Source organism: Stegodyphus dumicola, chromosome 8 (assembly GCF_044657685.1).
Source record: "Stegodyphus dumicola isolate Sdum_Otavi_A_Nest chromosome 8, ASM4465768v1".
In the NCBI taxonomy this organism is placed as follows: domain Eukaryota; kingdom Metazoa; phylum Arthropoda; class Arachnida; order Araneae; family Eresidae; genus Stegodyphus; species Stegodyphus dumicola.
The window spans coordinates 176,649,903-176,674,567 of record NC_140775.1 but is presented as its reverse complement, the minus strand read 5'-3'; the positions used below and the strand labels follow the sequence as shown (position 1 = coordinate 176,674,567).

Genomic DNA, 24,665 nt, shown 5'->3' with positions numbered 1-24,665 from the left:
GCAACGGCCTCCCGTTGTGTGTTTGGAAACTCAGCTTATGAAAGAAAAGGAAGGGGAATAATTTCTCTCTGACTACAGTATAGATGAGGTCCGTGACTTTGTTTGAGCTACTGCAGAATGTTCTGAAGTACACTTTTTTCTGTTTCGGCAACATTCATCTTGAGAATTCAACACTTGTTCATTAGCCCTTAGTAATTGACAGAAATGCTTTTAGAAAGTAGTGGGTTCATTGATACCAACAAAATGGTTGGTATCAATAAACTGGGGATACGTTAGTTTCAGTTGTTGGGTTCAAATGAACCTTTCAAATACTAAAAAAGTCCTTTTGCATAATCGAAAGAATTTCATCTGAGAATAATTTTTCTACTTAAAAATGAGTTTTGCAGTACTTTTTAAATACTACTTGTATTTTTATTTTCGAAAATTTTCATAAATATTGTAATTAACTATTTCCAATTTTAATAACTCGCAGAAAAAACACAATTTTCAAGAAATTTTTTTATTATGGTTATTCAAACTTATACTAATATACAGCATCTTTTATATTCCTTATACATTTGACACTGCATGCTTCAACCTGCATGTAAGTTTCTCTTCCTTAGTAACTCCTGACCCAGAGACGTCTCAATGAAAGCCAAATCATGCACAAAATTTTCACCTGAAAAAAAAAAAAAAAAAAGAAAAAGAAAAAGAAAAAAAAAAAAAAAAAAATTATAAAATATTTTTAACACCATATTCTCGACCCCTCAAAAAAAAAAAGAAATTGCAAGAAATACAAATTTCTAACAGAAAAATGCATTTTCAAACAGCTGAAATTGTTTCACAAATTAATAATGCAGATAGCAAATGTAACATATGGCACTATTACCACTCAGTGCAATCTCTGCATATCCTAAATTCTGCTGGCTGATGTCTTCGTAAGTTCTGAACATTTTTTTGCCTCTAAATTCTGCTGCTCAGTGCCCTCTGCTAAATTATAAAATTTTGCTATGCACTATTCTCTAAATTCTAAAAATTTTGACACAAAAAGGCACTACAAGCATCGTGCTTTCCAAATACATGATGTGGCCCATTTCTCAAGTCAGATACTAATGCATCAATAGCTTCTTGTGTGTGCTGATAATGGCTAGGTAAAGCATGAGCTTTTATAGCTACTCTAGCACCTCTGACTAACAGTGGCATTTTAATTTTCAGCAATTTACGGGCAGCAATTCCTTTAGCCCCGGGGAAGCACGCAGTATTTTGCTGAAGTTTCTCAAGAGCTCTGCGATATCTTCGAACAGCATGGTTAGCACATTCTACTTTGATCACCCGTCCTCCATATGAAACGCTTTCTTTCACTTTGGCCATTGTGTTAACATCTCCATCTCCAACAAGTCGAGTACAACGTATTTTGTGAACACACTGGAGATAATTCAGACCTTCCACAATGGCACTGCTTTCCATACCTGTAGAAGGCCCATTCCAATTTCGCCAACAAAGGTGCACTTTATTTGGCATCTTCAATAGCACTGCATATAAGGCACACTTTGTTGCGAATTCCAACAAACAAAATTTTCTGGGTGACCATGCCTATAATAACAGATATGCCACTTGAAGCATTGTAACCATGCCCATAGCTTCTTTTACACCAACCTCCATCAACAATGACAGTTATACAGTGATAACCATCATTATCTTTATCATTGCGAAGTTCTGCCTGCCTTTTCTCCTCTTCTATAGCAGCACACATAGTTTCCTGTGCACATCCCTGTATTATTTTGCCAGTAGTTCGCTCACAAGAAGCAAAGGTCGAGTTGCTCATATACGGAATTTCCATGATGCTGAACTTTTCCTCCTCTTGTGAAAATCCACTGCCAGTAGATAACGCACCTAATACTGCAAGCTGATTTAGGCTGCTTTTCTCCATATCAGAACAAATTGTTGCCATTTCCCCACATAAAATTTTATCACATACATAGTTATATGTAGTGACAAGACCACGTCGAATCACTTTGTTAAAAATAAATGATCCTCCAAATTTACAATTTAGGGAATGGGGCAAGAATAACTCTTTCATGGTGGATAACTCAGTTACCAAATGGCTTTCTAAGGCTCTATTCAAGCCGTTGTATAAATGTCATAATTCCCAACTAACAACGCTTTGTAGTCAGACCTTGCTATGTCACAAAAACTAGTTTGGGCATTAAGCTTGAAGTTTTCAACTTTGTGCCGACTTGATATAAGAGTCGGCCAATCAGAGCATATACATAAAACCTATTGAGAGAGAAAGCTGTAGACACATACATGCATGCACAAATTTAGCTTCTCTAATTGGCTATGGCTTAGACCCTCTCTCGCAGGTGTGAATGGAACTCCCACATTTTGTACCTTATGATTATGCGTCTATGACATTTATACCATCATGTGAACGGAGCCTTAGGATGGCATACTAAGAAGATGCACTGTCTTGTGGGGATAAGCAATTTATACTCCTAAGCCTAAAAAAAAAAACTTGGAAAAAAAAGATCACGACTTAAATTTGTTGTCTAATTGCTCTAATTTGAGGCACATTACGAGAGGAAAGCAAAGGTAGTAATCAGAATTATTTAAAAAAATTTATCCTTATATTTTTCTTAAAAATTCTGTAAAATAATAAAATTTTTGGTTTTCCTCAAATAAATATATATGGAAAAAATAATAGCCACATAATCACAGATTTCATTTTGTTGTATTTTATTAACAAAATTTAAATTATTAAAAATCTCTTTCATGAAGGTAACATAAAACATCATGAAAACAATGAAAAAGAAGCAATATTTAAAAAAGATAGTAGGCTTATTGATGAGGCTCCCATCAAAAGAATCAAACCCCAAAATATTTTCATTTGCTTCAGTGTCCCGTCTGAAAATTTCACTGATTTCAATGAATATATTTTTAAAAAAATCTTTTATTTTCAAGTTCTTTCATGCAAAACGTCCAAATTTGGTACAAATCAAATTCATCCCCCTCTTTTTGATAGCTACAATATTATATTTAACAGTTTTAATAGCTATCAGTATGTAAACAACATAATGTAACACCATAAAAGAAAAACATAAATGATGACATTTTAATTTTGGCATAGAGAAATACATATTTACCCCAAAAGAGAGCTTGTATTTCTACCTTCTACGTCAGAGTCAATAATTGAAATGTCCAGATCAGAACTGAGAAGAAAAGAACCATAATTAGTTTAATTAAGATACAATAACACACCGACCAAGTATTAATTTGAGAGTCAAGCAACAAAAATCAGCATCATATTTTGAAATATTCATTATTTGAAAATATAACGCTGATTTTGGTTGCTTGACTTCTAAATTAATACATAATTAGTTAACCATAATTAAGTAACTGTAAGAGTTTCAATATCATGCACAGCTAATATCTATTTTAAAAATAAACCAACTTACCTCAGGAAAGCCTGGTTTGTCTTAGGAACATTAGCTGTAACTTCTGGCGTAGAAAAGTCAAATTTTTCACTTCCGGACCTAAGAATGAAAGAAATAAACTGCTATAACATAATTAAAAAAAAAAATGAATAAATAAATAACACATAACAAATTTAAGCATTAAGCTATGTATGACTACCACCCATCTCAGACAGTGCGACAGATATTGCTGTATACTGTTTCGCCATACCCTGTGTAGCTATTATATCATGCTGTATAACCACAGTTTAGAAAAATTACAAAATGTGTTATTTATATCTATCTAAAATGGTGCATTACTACATGATTTGTAAGAATAAATTAGAGGGCTCTGCGAATGAAATTCCTTCCAATTAAAAAATGTAGGAATAAAGAAAATGCAGGAATTGCAAATGCAGAAATGAAAAAGGGATTATATTTTTTGCACAGAATCCAGATGACATATTTTTCAACATTTTAGAAATTTCAATATTAATTTTAGGGGCATAAAATATTAGGCCCCTAAAAGCAGAATATAGTTTTTAAATGTTCAGATAATCTTCCTATGAGAAGAATTCCTTTGAGAAGTACACATCTGAACCACAATTAAAATACATGTACAAGAACAGAGCTGAGGACTTCTGTTTGCAGAAAGTCTGTCACATAACATATGAAAAGTTTCTTATTGGTAGATTTTTGATCAGACAGATATTTTATTGTTATACAGAGAAAGCATTCACTCCCTTTATACTGGAGATAATTCAATTTGGACAATAGCAAAAAGGCTAAGCAAGCCTGAGCGTATTGGTCCCATTCTTGGCACTAGTTTGGTTTACGCTCAAAATACACGGCAGATATTTTCTAATTACCTGCATCCCAATATCAATTCAATTCAGCTTTTGGTGGAATTTACCATTTGTGACATATTTTTCAAAAACTACACTTCACAACATGCATACATGACAAATACACAGAACCATAAATAAACAAGCAATAATATATATTTATATATAAATTTTACTAAATGATCATAAAATGTTCCAACGCTAAAAGAAAGTTTTAACATCCAAGTAAATGACATAATAAAAAAAAGCAAGTTGAACAGCGAGCACATGAATAAATGTGCATACACCTGTAAAAATATACCATAGGTAACTGACAAAGCATTTCGTAGCAAACATATGACTATAAAATTTCCAATAATACATGTAATGATGGTGAATTCAATTTAGATCGCAAGAACATGCTCATACTTTTGAAAAGATTCAATTATTTCAGCAATTCCTTGTGAATTGGAATTTACCCTTTCAATATTTCCCAACAATTTAGTGTGAATGGAGGAATAAATAGTTATAACAGAATTGAACAATTATTAGCATCTCCTCATACACACACATACAAAAAAAAAAAAAAAAACTTACTTTGTAAAAAAATTATCCGGGCAATGATTCTCCTTTGACACAGATGCAGTAGTATCAATAATTTCTGACCTTCAATAAAAAAAATACGCATATTTTACTTCGGAATTAACTTACTTAGAAATCATAAACACGGGGTAGTCGATATAAAGAATAAATTATTTCTCACCTTTCGAAAACATCCGCTTGTTCGGAATCTTCCACATCTCGGGAATTTAATTTCATATTTTTTTCTTGAGCTCGACGTTTACGCTGAATTCTGGATCTTTTATTAAAACCAGGATGTTTTTTCGGTCGTCCTTGATATTTTCGCTTATTTTTTGCAAACTGACCACAGTACAAATAAATGTAAACAAAACGAGTGCGGAATAGCAATGCAATAGGGTTGCCGTAAACGTCATTCTGCTGACAGCTGACAATGTTTAGTGAAAACTGTGTATAAAGGAATATATGAAACGCTTCTAAATATTATTTAGAAAAAAAATATGATTTATAACTGATATCAAAATCAATTACTTCGTGAATTTTTGCAGAAATAAGATTAAAATGTTAAATTTTAACTCGTAGCGCCATCTATTGATGGCTTTCCAAACTACACATTAAAATTACGTATTTCAAACTAATTTTTTTAAAATATAATATTTAAGTAAATTTCATTTCAAACCTGATTCTAACATTGTGATTCGAAAACTGACCTATTGCTTTATATTTCTGCCAAATTTCACGCAACATAGTTTCTTAATTAGCGATTCTGCGTGTAAAAAAATTTTTAGTATTGTAATGCTGCTGTAGTAGACCACCTTAACCGTCTCTGTTGGTAAATTGCCCTAAGGCGTTGGTACTTAAGTTTTTAATTAAGGCGATTTACGCCGCGCCAACTAAGCGAAACTTGTCAATTTTTGTGAAATGTACGTGGAGTAGCATCTGGAATTGCCTTTCGAGCGGAAATCGGTTAGGGCCACTCGATCTTACTTTTTTCCTTCATGGGTGGGGTGTCAATCGTGACCTTCGAAGGCCACGTGTCAATGCACTGCAAGGAACATGTATTGTTAGACGTTGTGTTATATAGACATTCTTTGCTGCAGAGACTCAAAGAGCCAAGCAAGATAAGAAGCGAACAATGGGGATACAAGACGGTGAATATATCAGCTGATTTAATGCCCTGTGAGGCTGCAGTGAGAATTTGAAGTGAAATTTCAATGGCGATAATTAATGTGTGTACATAAGGTGAAAAGGCAGAATAAGAAAACATAAAAATACTAAAATGCGTGAGAATATTAAAAACTAAATAAAACAGCAAAGCACAGTAAACAATCAAATAAAAAGGGGAGCAGATACGTTGAGAACTTATGAAATAGACACACGACGTAGGAAACTTTTAAGTCTCTGGTCAGGTGAGCTGCGCGAACGGTCTAATTTCAAGATCCTCCTCAAGTGTAAAATAATCAAATACATTGACGTGCTTCATGTCAGTGCAAATAAGCGCTTTATAGAAAAAGTTCTTATTCGTCCTGTGCAGGACATATTCAATGTCCTACATATTCAATATTGAGGTCTTTGTGCAGGGTCTCATTTGACACAATAATCACACGCAAAATTTATTTTGCAAAATCTGTAGCTCAGGCACATCTTTCTTGGTATAGGCGGCCCAGGCAGGCGAAGCACAGGCAATCATAGGTCTAATTGCGGCAATGGAGATGTGCCTTTTCTTGTGAAGGTTTAAACCAGAGTACTTGCCTATTAAATTTGTCAGCTTATCAGGTTCAATGTTCCTTCTAACCTTCTTCGGAAACATACAATGACCTGACTAGAACAGAGAGCTTACTAAAGCTATGTTCACTAATTGTAGTAAGTAGACAGGATACAGACGAAGGGTATACAAAACCCTTTATTTTTCTTTATATACAATGACTTCCGTACTTCGGAATACAATGACCCTCCACTCGGGGTCTAACGTAAAAGATATTAAAATAAAACTAAACTCAAATTTAACTTTAGAATAATACACGTGTAAGATTGGCCTTATAATAACAGGATGCGTATGTAGCACAGAGACTGTGAACACTACAATACGTTTAATTTATCAAGAGGATTAAAACCTCTGGCCTGGAAGGCAAATAGCAACTGCGTAACTTCTAAGGTAAGCGGCCTGCTTCGAACTCACTGCTTCCTCTCTTCTGCTTGGCAAAAAGGCCACACTTAAATACTTGGCGTTCGCCAGACAACTTTGCATAAAATCCTTCACGCTTATAATTCTGGCCGGAAGTAGAAAATAAGAAGTGATAGTAAAGATTTAAAATAAAATAAACGTTAGTAAAACTTAAGATCCTTACATACTTCCCGCCAGAGTTAATTAGTTTGAAACTGAGGTCTAAAACGACCTTGTTGAAAACTTTTAGCTCTAGAAACTAACGCGAGGCCAACCTTTTACAATCATAACTTAGCTAGAAACTAGAAAATTTAAAAAAAAGAAATTTGTTACAATAGCAGCTCCCGGGATATACAACAATCTCTTTTTTTTTTTTTTCATCTGTACTGCATCTAAACAGGAGCTTTATTCAATTCTGGTTCCTTCCAGAGATCTGGAAGGAAAACTAGTTTAATGAAATGTTACACAATGAAATGGCAAGTAACATGCATATTTATATTTCTCTTAACATTCTTATTTCATTCATGACTATTTTAATTATCTCTCCCCATGCTCTCTGACATGTGTTGTAAAAGAACACCAAACACGAATGTGTTTCTGTCTACGTGTGCCACACTTCCTCCTACAATCCAAACACTAACGTGTTAAAATTCAACATACGAGACCTCTTAACACACCCTACTTTCAACTCTAAACCCTGAGGTACTATTCTAAAAGTGGCTAACTCTAAAGTGTAGCGTCAGAGAGCCTAACTCCATCATTCAACCTTTACCACATATTTGCCATGATTTAATCTTTACAGTCACACGAATAACAAATTTTTAACATTACTTTCACTTTTACCATATCACGGTATTTCTTAACATTTAAAATAACAGTTCACATGTATATAAGAACAAATCAACATGCCGTTAATTTTACACATTTGAAAACATACATTAGTAGTACATTGTTAACTTCTATTCTTTTCAAAGCAAGTGCCAATTCTTTCTACATTGAAATAATACTACATTTCAAAAAGTCTTTCAGACTAAAACTTCTTTCTTGCTAGAATGTTTTAAATAAAATTTATACAATAACTTTTTACAATATTTAAGTCTTTACACAACGCTATTATACATCAACTTTAGTTTTACGCGCGAGTAATTGAAAAACATAATAAGAAAATCGGTCGCAACTCATTTCTCGCACTTTTGGCGATAAAGGTAGACCTCGCATGAGGTAAAACTTCTTGAAATCTGCCACTTGCAGTAAGAATGAAAGATTAACTTAAGTTTGTAAAGTAACATAAAATTTTACTTATCTTTGTAATATTCAGACACCCTTTTCTGGGCCCAGTCTTTAAAGGTGCTGCAGACCGTAGCTTGGTTGATCCTCCTTCTTGTACGGGCTCGCCCTTCAGTGCTTTCCTCTGGAAGCTTCCGTTTTTCACCAGTACGGCCACCCTTGAACACCTTCCTTTTGTGCTCCACTTGTGGTCTTGGCCGTTTGAAGGCAGCTGGTCTTGGTGGAACCGGGAAACTTCTGTCGTGATCCTGCTTGGACCTCGTTGTTGGCCGTTCAAATTTTTCTTGTACTTTTTCCTCCGCCGCTGATGGCCCTTCCGCAGTTCGGCGACTTTTGCTGCGGAGAGTTCTGTCGGATGAGTCAATCTTCCGTTTCAAAGCCGGGTTATAGTTGCCGTCATTTCTCCTGGTCCTCTTCACATACGTCGTCCTTCTCCCTTCTTCATTCTGGGGGTGTTCGTGAACTCTGTTTTCTGGACGGTGGAACGGCTTCTTTTTCTTTGTACCTTCAATTTTTCCGCGGGGCAATTTTCTTTTCACTTGCTTCTGTCTCTCATTGGCTTGCCCTTGTACTTGTCGTTTTCCCACCTCTGGAACTTGTACCTGCGGTGACTGCCGTACCGGATCCTGCAAAAGATCTGAAAAGATTTTCATTTTATTACGATCGAAGTAGGGTTTAATTTGATCAATATTTGCGGAACAGGTTTCACCATTTCTTGCCTTTAACACTACAACAGCGTGAGTTATTTTTTCTATAACATATGGTCCTTCAAAGCGTGGAAAAAATTTGGCAGTTTTATCTTCTGGTGCTGAAGAAAGTGAATGCTTAATTTTTAAAACTTCATCCCCTACTTTATAAGTTACTCCCCGTCGTTTCAGATCATAGTATAACTTCTGTTTTCTTTGTGCTACTTCCGTATTCTTTTTTGCTTCTTTTATTAGTTTTTCTATATCACCCATTTTAAATTCTGGGGCTCTTTGTTGCACATAAAATAGTTTATCTAACGGTGTTATAACCTTTCTGCCTAGAAATAACTCAGCAGGAGTTTTGCCCGTTGTATCATGTTTTGCGGTCCTAAGGGCGAAAGCAAATTCATTGACATAGTTATCCAAGCTTTTATGAAAATTTTTAACATAACTACGGATAATTTTCACTATATTTCTGTTGACCCGTTCCGCTATATTTGATTGCGGCCGATACGGGACCATTTTTAAATGACGTATGCCCAGTTTTTGGCACATGTCTTCAAATATATTACTTACAAATTGAGGACCATTATCCGATATAACTTTTAGGGGCGCCCCGTATTTTAAAATATATTTATTTAAAATAGAATCGGTAACTAATTTCGCGGAGGCTCGTTTTAAGGGAACAATTTCGGTCCATTTACTAAAATGATCAACCATAACAAGGAGATAGCGACTTTTGTTTAACTGACTTTTTGGGAAAGGGCCCAATAAATCTATGCCAATTATTTCATTTGGAAATTCGGATTTAATACTATTTAGAAACCCGACCGGTCGGAAATTAATATTGTTGCGTGCGTACGGGTTCGTTATGAAATGAATGCACAAGTCCGATGAAAAATGAACAAAAATTTATTATTATCACAACAAAAATGCTTAAATTTTCTCAAATTATCATGCAGTATTACAATATCTCACAGTAGTTTTCTTTTAACTACTCAAATGCCCAATAGAACGTAATTCAAAACAGCTAAAGAACGCTAATCCGCGAATTCGCTACAATCAACAACAGTAGTTTTCTAAACAACAACAAACTAAGCAACTACTACAAACTGAGATGTTTTCCTCCTTTTATAAGATTTTAAAAATCACGCGCTAGAATTTTCTGGTACTTTCTCGAAATCAAAAAGACATATTTATTTATTTAATGCACGCGCTCTTGTATTTTCAATTTTCCGGCTTAGCTTTCTTTTAATATTCGTCACGCGCTGCACTGCGCGAGAAATAAAACCATTTAATTTATAATTGAACAAACATTAGCTTTTTAAATACCAAATTCGTAACACTGCCCCCTTCCCAAGGACTGCACGTCCCGGGCAGTACAATCCCTGGACAGGAAGCTAAACTTACAACTGTAGCATAATTGCAACTGAGGCATAAACATTACATTACAATATCAAACAACATAAACAATAAATGCAATAACTAACTTAAACAAATCAAATGCTATCAAATACTAAATACAAAACAAATACTAAATACAAATAAAATACTAAATGCAAATCAAATATTAAATACAAATCAAATCAAATACACATTTAAAAACAAAAAGGACCATGGTCTTATACTATTTACAATTATTTACATTATGTACTATGGCCATAGTAATGAGCTAACCTGTCGTAATGAACGACTTTAGGTTTAGAGTTCGAAGACTTACGAATCCGAACCACGACGTCATTCAGCCTGTTTAGGACTGTGTACGGCCCATTCCAAGGTGACTGTAATTTCGGACAAAGTCCTTTCCGTCGAGTCGGATTCCACAACCACACCTTGTCTCCTTCGTGGAATTGATGTTCAGTAGCTCTTGTGTCCTATCGGGTCTTCATCTTCTCCGTCGCCAAGTTGACTCGCTCTCGTGCAAAATTGTGCATCACTTCAAATCGGGCCTGGAGATCTTGAATATATTCCTCAGACGATGAAGGAGCATCCGGAGGGCGGCCAAACAATAGATCACAAGGCAGACGAAGGTCAAGACCGAAGAGCATCTGTGATGGAGAATAGCCGGTAGTCTCGTGGACAGCACTGCGGTAAGCCAGTAAAAAGAGTGGTAATTTCTTGTCCCAGTCCTGTTGGTTTCTGGAAACCACTAATGAGAGGTTATTAAGGATGGTTCGATTGAACCTCTCTACCATGCCGTCCGACTGGGGATGCAATGGCGTCGTTTGAGTTTTGTCAATGCCAAGTAGTTTGCATAGTTCTTTGATTACTGCCGAGGCAAAATTCCTTCCCTGATCGGAATGTAACTGAAGAGGCACTCCGAACCTGGAAATCCAGTGCTGTATCATTACCTCAGCTACTGTGACTGCCTCTTGATCAGGAATAGGATAAGCTTCAGGCCACTTGGTGAAGTAATCAATGACAACGAGTATGTATTTGTTGCCATCAGCAGTTCGTGGCAGAGGTCCCAGGATGTCAAAGGTGATACGTTCAAAAGGCGCACCTACGTTGTAACGTTGCAGTCTGCCTCGGCTGCGTTTCCTCGGTCCTTTCCGACCTGCACAGGCATCGCAAGATCGGCACCACTTTTGCACGTCATTCTTTGCATTATTCCAGTAAAAGCGCTCACGAACTCTCTGTAAGGTCTTCATAATTCCAAAGTGACCTCCTGTAGGGCTGTTATGTAGTTCTTTGAGGACATCATGAATCCGGGATCTTGGAAGTATCAGTTGCCATCGGAACGTCTTCCCATCATCCGACTCGAATTTCCGGTATAAGACGCCGTTTCGAATGTGAAGTGAATCCCAGAGTGCCCAGTATTGTTTTGTTGTAGGACTACAGATAGAAATGTCCTGCCATGTAGGTTTTCTGTTTGATGACTCTATTAAATCAAGTATGGGTTTAATGTCGCGGTCTTCCAGCTGGTCTTTCCTGACTTCATCATCACTCCACGGGTCTCGATCAGCCGATGTTGATGTTGTAATTTGTCTTGCGACCGGAGTCAGCAGCTCGTATTTCGCTTCCACCCTGGAACAATATCGGCAGTTTTCTTGGCAAGGTCTTCTAGACAGGGCGTCGGCGTTTCCGTGTGATGATCCCTTACGATGACGGATAGTGATGTCATATTCTTGGAGTCTCTGTATCCACCTGGCTATTTGACCCTCAGGATTTTTGAAATTTAAAAGCCAGGCCAATGAGGCATGGTCCGTGCGGAGGAGGAATTTTCTCCCGTATAGATAATGATGGAAATGTTCTACAGCTTTGACTATGGCGAGCAACTCTTTCCTTGTGACACAGTAATTCCTCTCTGGTTTAGACAGGCACTTGCTCCAGTAAGCTACTACACGTTCTTGGCCGTCTATTTCTTGGGACAAAACAGCACCGACACTTTCATTGCTCGCGTCGGTGTCGAGAATAAATGGTCTGTCGAGCTGAGGATACGTCAGGATTGGAGCAGATGTTAAAGCTTCCTTTAAGTTGTTAAATGCATCCTCGGATTCCTTTGTCCACAAGAATCTTTGCTTGCTCTCTGTCAGCTTGTGAAGTGGTCTTGCGATGGAAGAAAAGTTCTTCACGAATCTCCTATAGTAGGTGCAAAGTCCTAGGAAGCTTCTCAGCTGATGGACATTTTCGGGACGCGTCCAGGATTTAACCGCTGATACCTTTTCAGGATCCGTGCGCACACCTTCTGCAGAGATGACATGTCCCAGGTAAGTCACTTCCTTTCGAAACAATTTGCATTTAGCGGGAGTCAGCTTCAGATTGGCCTCTTTCAGTTTCTGAAGCACCTTTCTAAGATTTTCTAGATGCTCTTCAAAACTCTTTCCGACGATGATGATATCGTCCAGGTATATCAGACAGGCTTCGTAAGAAAGGCCTTTCAAAACAGTCTCCATAAGACGTTCGAATGTTGCCGGCGCATTACACAGTCCAAACGGCATCACTTTGAACTGCCAAAGTCCTTGTCCCGTAGTAAATGCCGTCTTTTCTCGGTCATCAGGATGGATTTCTACCTGCCAATACCCACTCTTTAAATCAAGTGTTGAGAACCACTTGCTTCCAGAAAGAGTGTCTAGAATGTCATCAATTCTAGGAAGAGGGTAACTGTCTTTCTTCGTAACCTCATTCAACCGGCGATAGTCAACGCAAAATCTTGTTGAGCCGTCTTTCTTTCTGACGAGAACGATGGGAGATGCCCATGGACTCCCTGAAGGCTCGATGACATCGCCTTCTTCCATATCTTTTAACAGTGTTCGCACCTCTTCCTGTTTAGCAAACGGTAGACGTCTTGGATGTTGCTTGATCGGGGGATGATCGCCAGTATCTATTCTATGTTGTGTCAAACTAGTTCGACCCACGTCAGAAGACGAGCGGGAGAAAACAACTTGAAGATCTTTAATGACGCGATCGGCAGCATTTTTCTCTTTATCGTTTAATTGTGCATTCTGCAATAACTCCGATGTAATGCTCTCTGAGGACACGGATTCTGGGATGTTACTCTTTTTTTCAACGCTGGTTACTGGAGTACATGTTGCAACCACTTCACCTTTCTTAATAACTCTCGACTTTTCAGTTACATTGGCGACTCTCACCGGGATAACCGTTCTGGATAGGTCGACGAGTGTTGAGGCTACTAATACTCCTTTTGGGATATTACATTTATTGGGATATTCTATGATGCCGTAGCGGAAATTTCTATTTTCGGCTATGGATCCAGGAAGTAAAATTTCTGTTCTTGCCGGTATTGTAATATAGTCTTGTGCTATGATTTTATGGACAGATTTAACTTCTTCATCATTAACGAGAAATAACGCTATGTCCTCAGATGTAGAATGCAATTCGTTATTTTTAAAATCCAAGGAAAAATTGTATTTCGTTAGAAAGTCCAATCCGAGTATGCAAGAATCAGTGATCTCTGCTACATATGCCGTGTGATGGTAAGCGGCACTTCCAAACGTGATGTTAACATTTACTTTTCCGTCGATGTCGATCTTCTCACCGGACACAGTCTGGAGGGTAACGCAGGGCGGCGTCCAGATAAGTTTGTTTCCTAGTTGTTGAGCCAAATCTTTTCGGATAATGGTGACGTTGGCTCCTGTATCTATAGTCATATTGCACGGAACTCCATTAATATGTCCTATTATGAAAAGTCCATTACTGCCGCCTCTCACTGCAGAAATCTGAAGCGCTTTAAACGGGGGCTTTTCATTATCTGGCAACCTCCGCCCCGCGAGATGGCCACTAATTAGTTTCCCCGCTGCTTGTTAGAAGCGGTCTTAACATCAGTACCCTGGGGTGTTTTGCAGTTTCGTCGTATGTGTCCTACAGCACCGCAGTTCCAGCACTTAACGGTCGGTTTCTTCTCACCAATATTCCGTCTCAAGGCGTTCAGTTGTCTAGTTAAATCGTCAAGTCGAGCGGTGACTTGATCCCCTGGCTCCTGGACTTGAGCAGCTCTGACTGGGTGGCGGTCTCGACGAGTGGCTTGCTGGGCTGCCTCAAATTTCATGGCGTACACTAGAGCACTTTTTAAATCTTTTACATCCGCCATTCGTAGAGCTTTCTGTATTTCAGTATCTCGGATGCCGTCGATAAAGTATTGCAAGGACAGGATTTCCCTTGTTTCTGTCGGGCATTCCGAAAAGGCGAGATGGGACAGCCTTTCAACATCCGCGGCGAGCTCCTGAAGTGTTTCGGTAGGCTTCTGTTGACGAGATTTTAATTGGAGCCTGCTGTAGTCTTTTAAACACTTCTCCCCAAAGCGCAACTCCAAGGTGCCGGACAGAGCTTCGAAATCTAACCTTTTGTTTTCGGGAAGAGTCTGAAGGATATCCGCTGCGTCGGCTCTTAGAGAAGCGGCGAGATGACAGGCCTTAGCTTGGGAATCCCATCCATTCGCATCCGCCACGATAGAAAATTGTGTCTTATACACCTGCCAGGAGGTCTTCCCATCATATGTGGATAGCTTCAGAGGTGGACGAGCAGGCATTGGTAAGAATTTAAAATCATCACTCCTGCTCCCTGCCGACGCTACGAATTTCTTTAAAGTATCCATTTCTTTGGCAACTGCAGAAACTCTCTCATCAATTTGTTCTTTTACAGAAGAAACTCTTTCTTCTATTTCTTCTTTCACCGAAGAAACTCTTTCTTCAATATGTCCAACTTTATTTTCAACTGCGTCAATTCTGCCATCCATAGCTTCAAATTTATTTTCTATTATGCAAGTAATTTCTCTTTTCATTTCTTCTTGACCAGCTTGAACGGCTATCATTTCGTCCTTAACGGATTCCTGGCCCAATTTCATTTCTTCCTTAACGGATTCCTGGCCCAATTTCATTTCTTCCTTAAATGATGCTTGGCCAGCTTCCATCTTTTCTTGGAATGCAGCAAAAGCACTAATGAGCTGTCTCAATTGTTCTTCCATACCTCTTGTTATTGGCATTCAAATCCCACCGCTGCCACCAAAAATTGTTGCGTGCGTACGGGTTCGTTATGAAATGAATGCACAAGTCCGATGAAAAATGAACAAAAATTTATTATTATCACAACAAAAATGCTTAAATTTTCTCAAATTATCATGCAGTATTACAATATCTCACAGTAGTTTTCTTTTAACTACTCAAATGCCCAATAGAACGTAATTCAAAACAGCTAAAGAACGCTAATCCGCGAATTCGCTACAATCAACAACAGTAGTTTTCTAAACAACAACAAACTAAGCAACTACTACAAACTGAGATGTTTTCCTCCTTTTATAAGATTTTAAAATCACGCGCTAGAATTTTCCAGTACTTTCTCGAAATCAAAAAGAGATATTTATTTATTTAATGCAAGCGCTCTTGTATTTTCAATTTTCCGGCTTAGCTTTCTTTTAATATTCGTCACGCGCTGCACTGCGCGAGAAATAAAACCATTTAATTTATAATTGAACTAACATTAGCTTTTTAAATACCAAATTCGTAACAATATAATTAACGGCTTGACATGTTGGGCAGGACTGGACATACGCCCTTGTTAACTTTTGCAGTTCAGGAAAGTAGACTGCCTCGCGTACGCGTTGGATAGTTTTTCGAATACCAGCATGAGAAGCTAAAGGGCTGTCATGGAGCTCTTGCAGGATATTTAATCTAAGACTAGCTGGGATAACAGGTCGAAATTCGTTGTTGGAATTCGTAGTTTTTGTGTAGAATAATAGACCATCTATTAGTTCGTAATGGGCCGCCCTATTTCTTATCGCCACAATATCTTGGTGGCTAAAATTTTCAGGATCCTTCAAATACTCATAAATACTTCCAAACTCAGGATCCTTACCCAGTTCGGTTATTACAGTTTCTCGGGAATTTATTGTACACGCTGTAAGCATTTCAACTTTTACGGTATTACCCTGTTCGTCTAATTTAATTCGTGATAGGGCATCTGCTACGATATTTTCCTTTCCGGGGGTATGCTTGATTACCAGATTATATTCTTGCAGCTTGAGTGCCCATCTTATTAACCTTGGGGATAAATTTTCCCAGAGTACAATCTAGTTACCGCGGCATGATCAGAATATACTGTTATCGGCGCCTTTCCAAAATAGACTCGGAACTTTTGCACTGCTAACAGAACTGCAAGTGCCTCTCTCTCGGTCGCGGAATAGTTTCTTTGTGTTTGATTTAAAGTTCGGCTAAAAAATGCCACGGGCTGCTGATTTTGCGAAAGTACCGCTCCTACCGCATAATCCGAAGCATCCGCTGAAATTTCTAAATTTTCATCCTTTTCAGGAAATTTCAACACAGGGGCTTGCGTTAATGCTTGTTTTAATTTTTCGAAAGCACTATTGGCTTCGGCCGTCCACGAGAATCTTGCCTTTTTCCTTTTTAATTTTAACAATGGCTCAGCGATAGCCGCAAAATCTTTTATAAAGGACCTATAATATGAACAAAGTCCTAAAAAAGAAGAGAGCTTCTTTGCCGTGTTTGGAGTCGGATACCTTTGTACAGCGATTATTTTTGATTCATCTGTCTCGATCCCTTTTTGCGATATTTTGTAACCTAAATATTTTAATTCAGGGGCTGCAAATTTGCACTTTTCGACATTAACTTTTAGACGAGCCTCATTTAATAAAGAAAACACCTGTCTTAAATCCTGTATATGTTGGTCGAGATTATCACTAGTAATAATGATATCGTCTAAATAGATAAATGTGGACTTTCCAAGAACAGGTCTTAACACAATGTCCATGCATCGCTGAAATGTTGCCGGGGCGCCTGAAAGGCCAAACGGCATACGCAAAAATGCATAAGTGCCAGACTTGGTTATAAAAGCAGTCTTAGGCACGTCCTCAGGCCTGACCCCTATTTGAAAATAACCATTCGTTAAGTCTAAAGTCGTCATAAATTTGGTTGATTTTATGTTCCTTAAAATTTCTTCTATGATCGGTAACGGATATACCGGATATTTCGTTATGGAATTTAATTTACGGTAATCAATAGCGAATCTCCACCTTTTTGGATGCTCCAAAGGATAATCATTATTTTTCTTACATAAAACCACCGGACTAGCATAACTACTTGAGATAGGCGTTATGATCTTTTTACGTAGCATATCGGTAATATGCCATTCTATAATTTTTTCCTTATTCTTATCATACCGGTATGGTTTTTGACGAACCGGCAATGCATCTCCGGTGTCAATACTATGGTTAGGAACCTGAGTAAATCCTGGAATATCACTAAATAAGGAAGCAAATTCACTTACCACTTGTCGGATTCTATCTTGCTCGTCATTAGGCAGGTGGTCAAGATTTAACCTTGGCGATTCAACCTTTTCTACACGCACTGGTTTCATCGTCAGCTTAAGGGACGCTTCATTAAAATCCAGTGTAGCTTGTGCGTCTGAAAGAAAGTCTATTCCTAGGATTAAATGTGCTTGCAAATTCTTTACTATAAAAAACATCACCTTTACTTGTTCGTCCTTGATACGGATGTACAAAGGTACTTTACCTACGCACTTACATTGTTCTCCTTGCGCCGCTAATACTGTTGTATTATCCGCATTATATATGCGGTATTTGCGAAAATACTTTCTAAAAAAGACTTCTGCCACACAGGAACACTGCGCGCCGGTATCCAGGAGTGCGGTGGCCGGGATATTATTTACCAAGACTTCAATCTTCGGAAGAGTTAAATTTTTCACCATTACTGTATTTAACTTGTAGGAAGAGGGGTTTTCGTGGCCTTCGGATTTCCGCACCCTCTCGTCAGCAGAAATCCGTTTTAGTTTAAATTATTTTTCCTTTCCGTGCTTTCCTTCTTTTTCCACTGGCCTTGAGACTTTTTTCCTGGGTTGCTATTGAACTGTCGACATTCGCCGGCTGTTTTTGAATGCTCGGGTTTCCTTGCCCACTGATTCGCTTTTTCTCCGTAGCCATGTGCTTGAGTTTGCTGTAGTCTTGGCGTACCAAATTGGTTTCGCTGTTGATATTGACGTCTTCTTTCGACGTCCGCCGTTCTTCTACTTTCAAACTGGATTGCTAGCTCAAATAATTTTTCCTGTGTAGTCGGATTTCTCAATTCAATAAAGTCTTGCACTTGGGGTAGTAACCTCGGCAAAATCACTTGAATTATTTCAGGATCCGGACGGTTTCCATACAAGAGCTTGAAAACGTGAATTTTTCTTAAAATAAAGCTCGAGAGGTTTTCCATTCTTTGTTGATATATACTGAAAAGTTCTGTTTCTAATTTCGCACGATCCCTTACAACAGGGAAGGCTTTTAGTAGGGCAGTCTTGAAATTTTCGTAAGTATAGGTGGGACTTCCTGCTTGACCCAAGAGACTTCTGCCGATACATTTGAACCAGTTAAGCGCTTGGCCCCTCAAAGCGCTGGTAGCTAAGGTAACTTTTTGAAACTCGTGCACGGGGTAGAGCATGAAGTGGTCATCCAATTTTTCCAAAAAACTGGTTACCTGTGAGTTTCCATTAAACGTTGCTTCTGGTTTCATCGAAGCGCGCATGGTCTGGACGATGTACCCAAATCCTTCCAGGGCGGCAGCTGGCATTTCTGGATTCTGAGCCGTTTCTGCAGGCAGCACAGGTTCTTCTTGAAACTCGGCCATGGTTATTCTTCGTCGGGCGCCACTATCAGGTTCAATGTTTCTTCTAATTTTCTTCGGAAACATACAATGACCTGACTAGGAACAGAGAGCTTACTAAAGCTATGTTCACTAATTGTAGTAAGTAGACAGGATACAGACGAAGGGTATACAAAACCCTTTATTTTTCTTTATATACAATGACTTCCGTACTTCGGAATACAATGACCCTCCACTCGGGGTCTAACTTAAAAGATATCAAAATAAAACTAAACTCTAAGTTAACTTTAGAATAAGATTGGCCTTATAATAACAGGAAGCGTATGTAGCACAGAGACTGTGAACACTACAATACGTTTAATTTATCAAGAGGATTAAAACCTCTGGCCTGGAAGGCAAAGTAGCAACTGCGTAACTTCTAAGGTAAGCGGCCTGCTTCGAACTCACAGCTTCCTCTCCTCTGCTTGGCAAAAAGGCCACACTTAAATACTTGGCGTTCGCCAGACAACTTTGCATAAACTCCTTCACGCTTATAATTCTGGCCGGAAGTAGAAAATAAGAAGTGATAGTAAAGAATTAAAATAAAATAAACGTTAGTAAAACTTAAGATCCTTACAAGCTGATTTATAATATCAAAGGAGTTTCTCTTAATATTCAAGATATGATCTGTCTAGGTAAGTTTCTTATTAAAAGTGATATCTAAATAACTTGCTCTGTCTACTGTGGAAATGGCAGTGTTGAATATTTTCATAGTAACACTGAGAGGAGTCCTGGCGAATTTTCGTTGAATAATAATCATTTGTGATTTCTGTGCATTGATGCAGATGCGCCACTTTGTACACCAAGCTTCAATTAAAGGTGTTATATTAAAGGTATTATTCAATTAAAGGTATCCTTTTGAACTGCAAGCTGAGCTCTCATGGATATAACAGCGTAGCATCCTAGGAAATAATTTTGACTGATTGGCGCTTAAAGAAATCGCTGACGTCGATTATATAAATGAGCGGGTCTAAGATTGATCCCTGGGCTACTCCAGCAGTAATCCTTTTGTGATCTGTGATTTCATTTCCCAATTTGACAAATAATTTTCTCTCCGTGATAAAAGAGCGAATGAGCAGTATAAGTTCTTTGCTGAAATTAAAGGTGATCAACTTGTAAATGAGCCTCTCCATGCCACACCGGTCGCGGACACTTAGCCGACGGGACACTTAACCGACACCAGTTAGCCGACAAGACAGTTAGTCGACACGGACATTTAGCCAACATGGACACTTAGCCGACAGGGCATTTAGCCGACACGGACACTTAGCCGACAGGACATTTAACCGACACGGACACTTAGCCGACAGGATATTTAGCCGACACGGACACTTAACCGACAGGTCATTTAGCCGACAAGACACTTAGCCGACAGGACATTAAGCCGACACGGAAAGTTAGCCGACAGGACATTTAGCCGACACGGACAGTTGGCCAACACAGAGAGTTAGCCGTCAGGACATTTAGCTACGGGACACTTAACTGTCAAGTCATTTAGTCAACAGGACACTAAGCCGACAGTGACGTTTAGCTGACACGTACCCAATAATTATTCAAATTTACTATCAATTACAAAATTTCTCGACTTCTCCATAAGTTCAATATTTAAATCATTTTCTTCACCTATCAGCAAAACTCATTTTTCGATTCTTAAAGATCTCATGTGTGCTTTTAATTATTGTGTGGTGTATACTGGCGAAATTGAAAAAGCGCTGAAATTTCTCGTCAGGGAATATGAATTAAATATCGAAAGGGGAAAAAAAAAAGATTTTTTTTACCTAAGTAGGGCGGTCACTTAGTTGCATTTTAATATGGGATTTTCAAAAATTATCCGTAAAGCTTCTTAACTAAACAACTGGGTTCTTTTGAACAATTTCACATCATTAATAATTTTTCTTGTTTACTTGATATTAATTTTCCAATCTGGCTCTTTTTAATGCTTTCATTTAGACAGTCCTCCACGAAGGCATCCCTTTCCTTAAGCAGATAGCCCTAGTGTGCTTTGCCATAATTCAATAAACCAAACCTTAATGCTTCAAATTTGTAGAAATTAACGCGATTCTGTAACATTTTATTGACCACGCCTGTCGCTTAAAATACTTACTTAGGTTAATGTATAATAACACTAAACTGTTGCATAATATTTAATTTAGAATTAAAATATTCTTTCAGGTTTTGTTCAACTGAATACATTTCCGCAAAAACTACATTTTTCACTCTTCATACATCGAAAACGCTGCTGATATGCAACTTCATTCTTATTTTCTAACCGCGCCTATTAAATGATTTGGATCGTGTTAAGATCGTGCTGAAGAGTTTTGAATATGATTTATCAGAATTGAATAGTGCATGTTTTAGTACACTGCAAAAATATACATAGATTTCTCTTTTCCTAACTAATTTGTATATAATATTATGTACTCACAATCATAATATTACACACACAATCATCTTTCTTCTCTCATCTGGCGACAGAACCCCAAGATAAACACCGTATATCGCAGTATCGCAGTTCTTCTCTCTCTTTATGTATATATAGTATACACAATCATTTTTCTTCTCTAAATAAAAATTATGCAATAATTCAGCTCTCTCAGTATTAACTTTTGAAGTTTTATCATAATGGCCATAGTTAGTAGATAAAAATGAGTTTGCCCGATTCCGACATTTTAATAGAGTTGCTTATTTTTATCTTAAGAATGGTAAATAACTGCCGGTTGACGACGAGGTGACAATGATTTTTAAACATCTCTTTTCGGTCACCATAACCTTGAAAGTTGTCTTTATTATTTTTTAATAGCAAAATAAAATAGAGATGCTAATCTAACACTAAACCGCCAATGTTTCCTTTAAAAGCATAATTCAAAAATAATACTTACTTTGGTATTCAAGTTTGGGATATTTTCGAGCAACGCATTTATAAAGGTTTAGCCTAAAAAAGCAATTTTCAACGGAAGAGACTGGTTCTATATTAAGTAAAACGGTCATTCTATTTCTGATAGGCCCAGTAGCGTCTGAGCGATAAAGTCGCAGAGCACTGGTAGTTCGGTCCGAATTTCGAATCCCGCGAACGGACTGTCCTTAGTTTGGGTGTTTCCTTAGTTTTTCCCATATGTAACGTGTATACGAGCCAGTTTTCCTTAGAACGTCCTCCACGAAGGCATCCCTCCCCTTAAGCAGATAGTCTTCTGAGTACCACGCAGCTAACCCAAAAACGAGAAAGAGAAGGAAAGAAAGATAAAAAAAAAAAAAAAATGGTTGATCTTTACAATATGGTAACTGGTAGTTTGGCGACATTTTGGAGGCGACCTGGGACTTGGTAATAATGTGAGCAGTACTCAGTTCCGATTACGCATTATTTTGTGTGAGGGAAATGAGAGATCATGGGATATGTCATGTGATATTAATGGACGAATTACGGTTCTTTAATCGGAAAAGGGGGGAAATCGGGAAAAAATCTGAAAATTTTGTATTTGGCTTTATTCTGTGTTGTGTGAAACAGTGTTCGTGAATTTTTGGATCCCATGGCCGTAGCTAAAGTGAATTCGAAATGGGTATTTATGTATGTATTAATTTAATGCATGTGCTCATTTATATTTTAAGTAGTGTTTTTGAATTTAATTATATTTTAATTAAATGATAGTTATTTTGTGAATTTTATGTTTGTAGGAATTTGGTATACGTTTTAGTTGAAGTAAACGTGCATGGAAATAATTTAAATATCTGACACTAAGTATTTGTAATGGTTGCGGTATGAATTCGTTGGTGACGTGTATAATATAATAGATAATTTAGAGGTAAAAGTTTTTGGATATTTTATTTATTTTATATGTGGAAATGTTCATATTTGGAAAGGGTAAATACTTTTTCGCGATCAGGTAATTTCATATATGTTCTTTTTACTGGGTTTAAAGATTGAGAAAATTGTCATGTATTTTCGTGAAATTTTTCTAATTTATGAGAAAAAAGCAGTGTACATGGATATAGTGAAGAGTGTGCGCAGTGCCATTTTTGTGCAATTCTGGGATGTTTTTTTAAGTAAAAATAAGTCGACGTGTACATGGTTTAGTGATATTTTAATTAAATGATAGTTATTTTGTGAATTTTATGTTTGTAGGAATTTGGTATACGTTTAAGTTGAAGTAAACGTGCATGGAAATAATTTAAATATTTGACACTAAGTATTTGTAATGCTTGCGGTATGAATTCGTTGGTGACGTGTATAATATAATAGATAATTTAGAGGTAAAAGTTTTTGGATATTTTATTTATTTTATATGTGGAAATGTTCATATTTGGAAAGGGTATAAACTCTTTCGCGATCAGGTAATTTCATATATGTTCTTTTTACCGGGTTTAAAGATTCAGAAAATTGTCATGTATTTTCGTGAAATTTTTCTAATTTATGAGAAAAAAGCAGTGTACATGGATATAGTGAAGAGTACAAGCCTTTATTTCCGAGCACTAAGCTAAAACGAACTTTTTCACCTTGTCCTTCAAGGTGGAATGAAATGCTCGAAGATGTTGCCAGTCCTCCAATTTGCTACACATTTTATAAGTTCTTGCGAAACCCCACGGCAAGAAGGGGCTGAAGGAACCGTGACGACATGAACCCTCTTGTCATTAAAAAACCTTTCTTCTTTCATTGCCCGAAGGAAGCTCGAAGGGAGCCCTTTTCATACAAATTTCTGTAGAGTTCTTACTAACAAACAACACAAGAAAAAATTAAGCCTAGAAAATAAAAGGACACGCCTTCTTCTGTTAAGGGTGACCACGTTTATACATTCTGAAAACAGAACAATGATTTTTCCCTACGTTTCTCTTGTTAATGGAACATCTACAAGTATACAAAGTCAGCACTAGAGTGACATATTTCAAATTCTGTTCCAGTTCCGAAAATAAGTAAATAAATAACGGAATTGGTGGATAACACAAAAGCGAAAGAGTCTGTACCTTTAGAGGAAAAACGCATTGTTACAAATAAATGGATATGAGGATTGATCCCCTTACTTTTACATTGAAATTTTCTGTCCGTAAACTATAATTTCAAGCAAAATCTATAAATCATATGGCGTTGAACTAAAAAAGAAAAACAGTAGTAAAAGCTAAAAAAATAAATAAATAAATAAATAAATAAAAATCTGAAATGTTTCAGATTTTAAATTACGTCCAAAGGGGCGTTTTTTTAACGTTTTGAGTGTTACCTTTATTTATTAAATATCATGTTCTTTGCACTTAAACCATAAAATTCAGTTCAAGAGCAATATCGCAAAATAATGTTAAATTAAGCATATGTTTAGAATTTCCGATATACACAGTCTCGCGAGCTGGAGATAAAAGTATTTTTTTTCTATATAACGTTGCCATTTCTCGCTTTTAAAGCATTGAGTTTGTAAATCAAAAATTCGTTAAAGTTTTACAAAATATAAAATCTATAATAAAACAAATTCCAAATTTGGGATTTCAGATGCCCATATTCGCAGTAGGATTTCGTCATTCAAAATTCGATGGCTCTATGTACCATTGTTTTATCACAATGCGAGAAATAGACAATCATTTATGCAGATTTTTCATTATTTAAT

At 37.2% G+C, this 24,665-nt stretch overlaps 1 long non-coding RNA gene across 1 annotated transcript; it reads right to left on the bottom strand.

The window, feature by feature from the left end:
* Positions 1-483: 483 nt before the first annotated feature.
* On the bottom strand, positions 484-3,524 carry LOC146996049 (uncharacterized). The gene is made up of 3 exons (XR_015042426.1): positions 3,435-3,524; positions 3,123-3,188; positions 484-658 (listed from the first exon to the last, which is right to left on the bottom strand). It is a non-coding gene; the product is annotated as an uncharacterized LOC146996049 (long non-coding RNA).
* Positions 3,525-24,665: the final 21,141 nt, after the last annotated feature.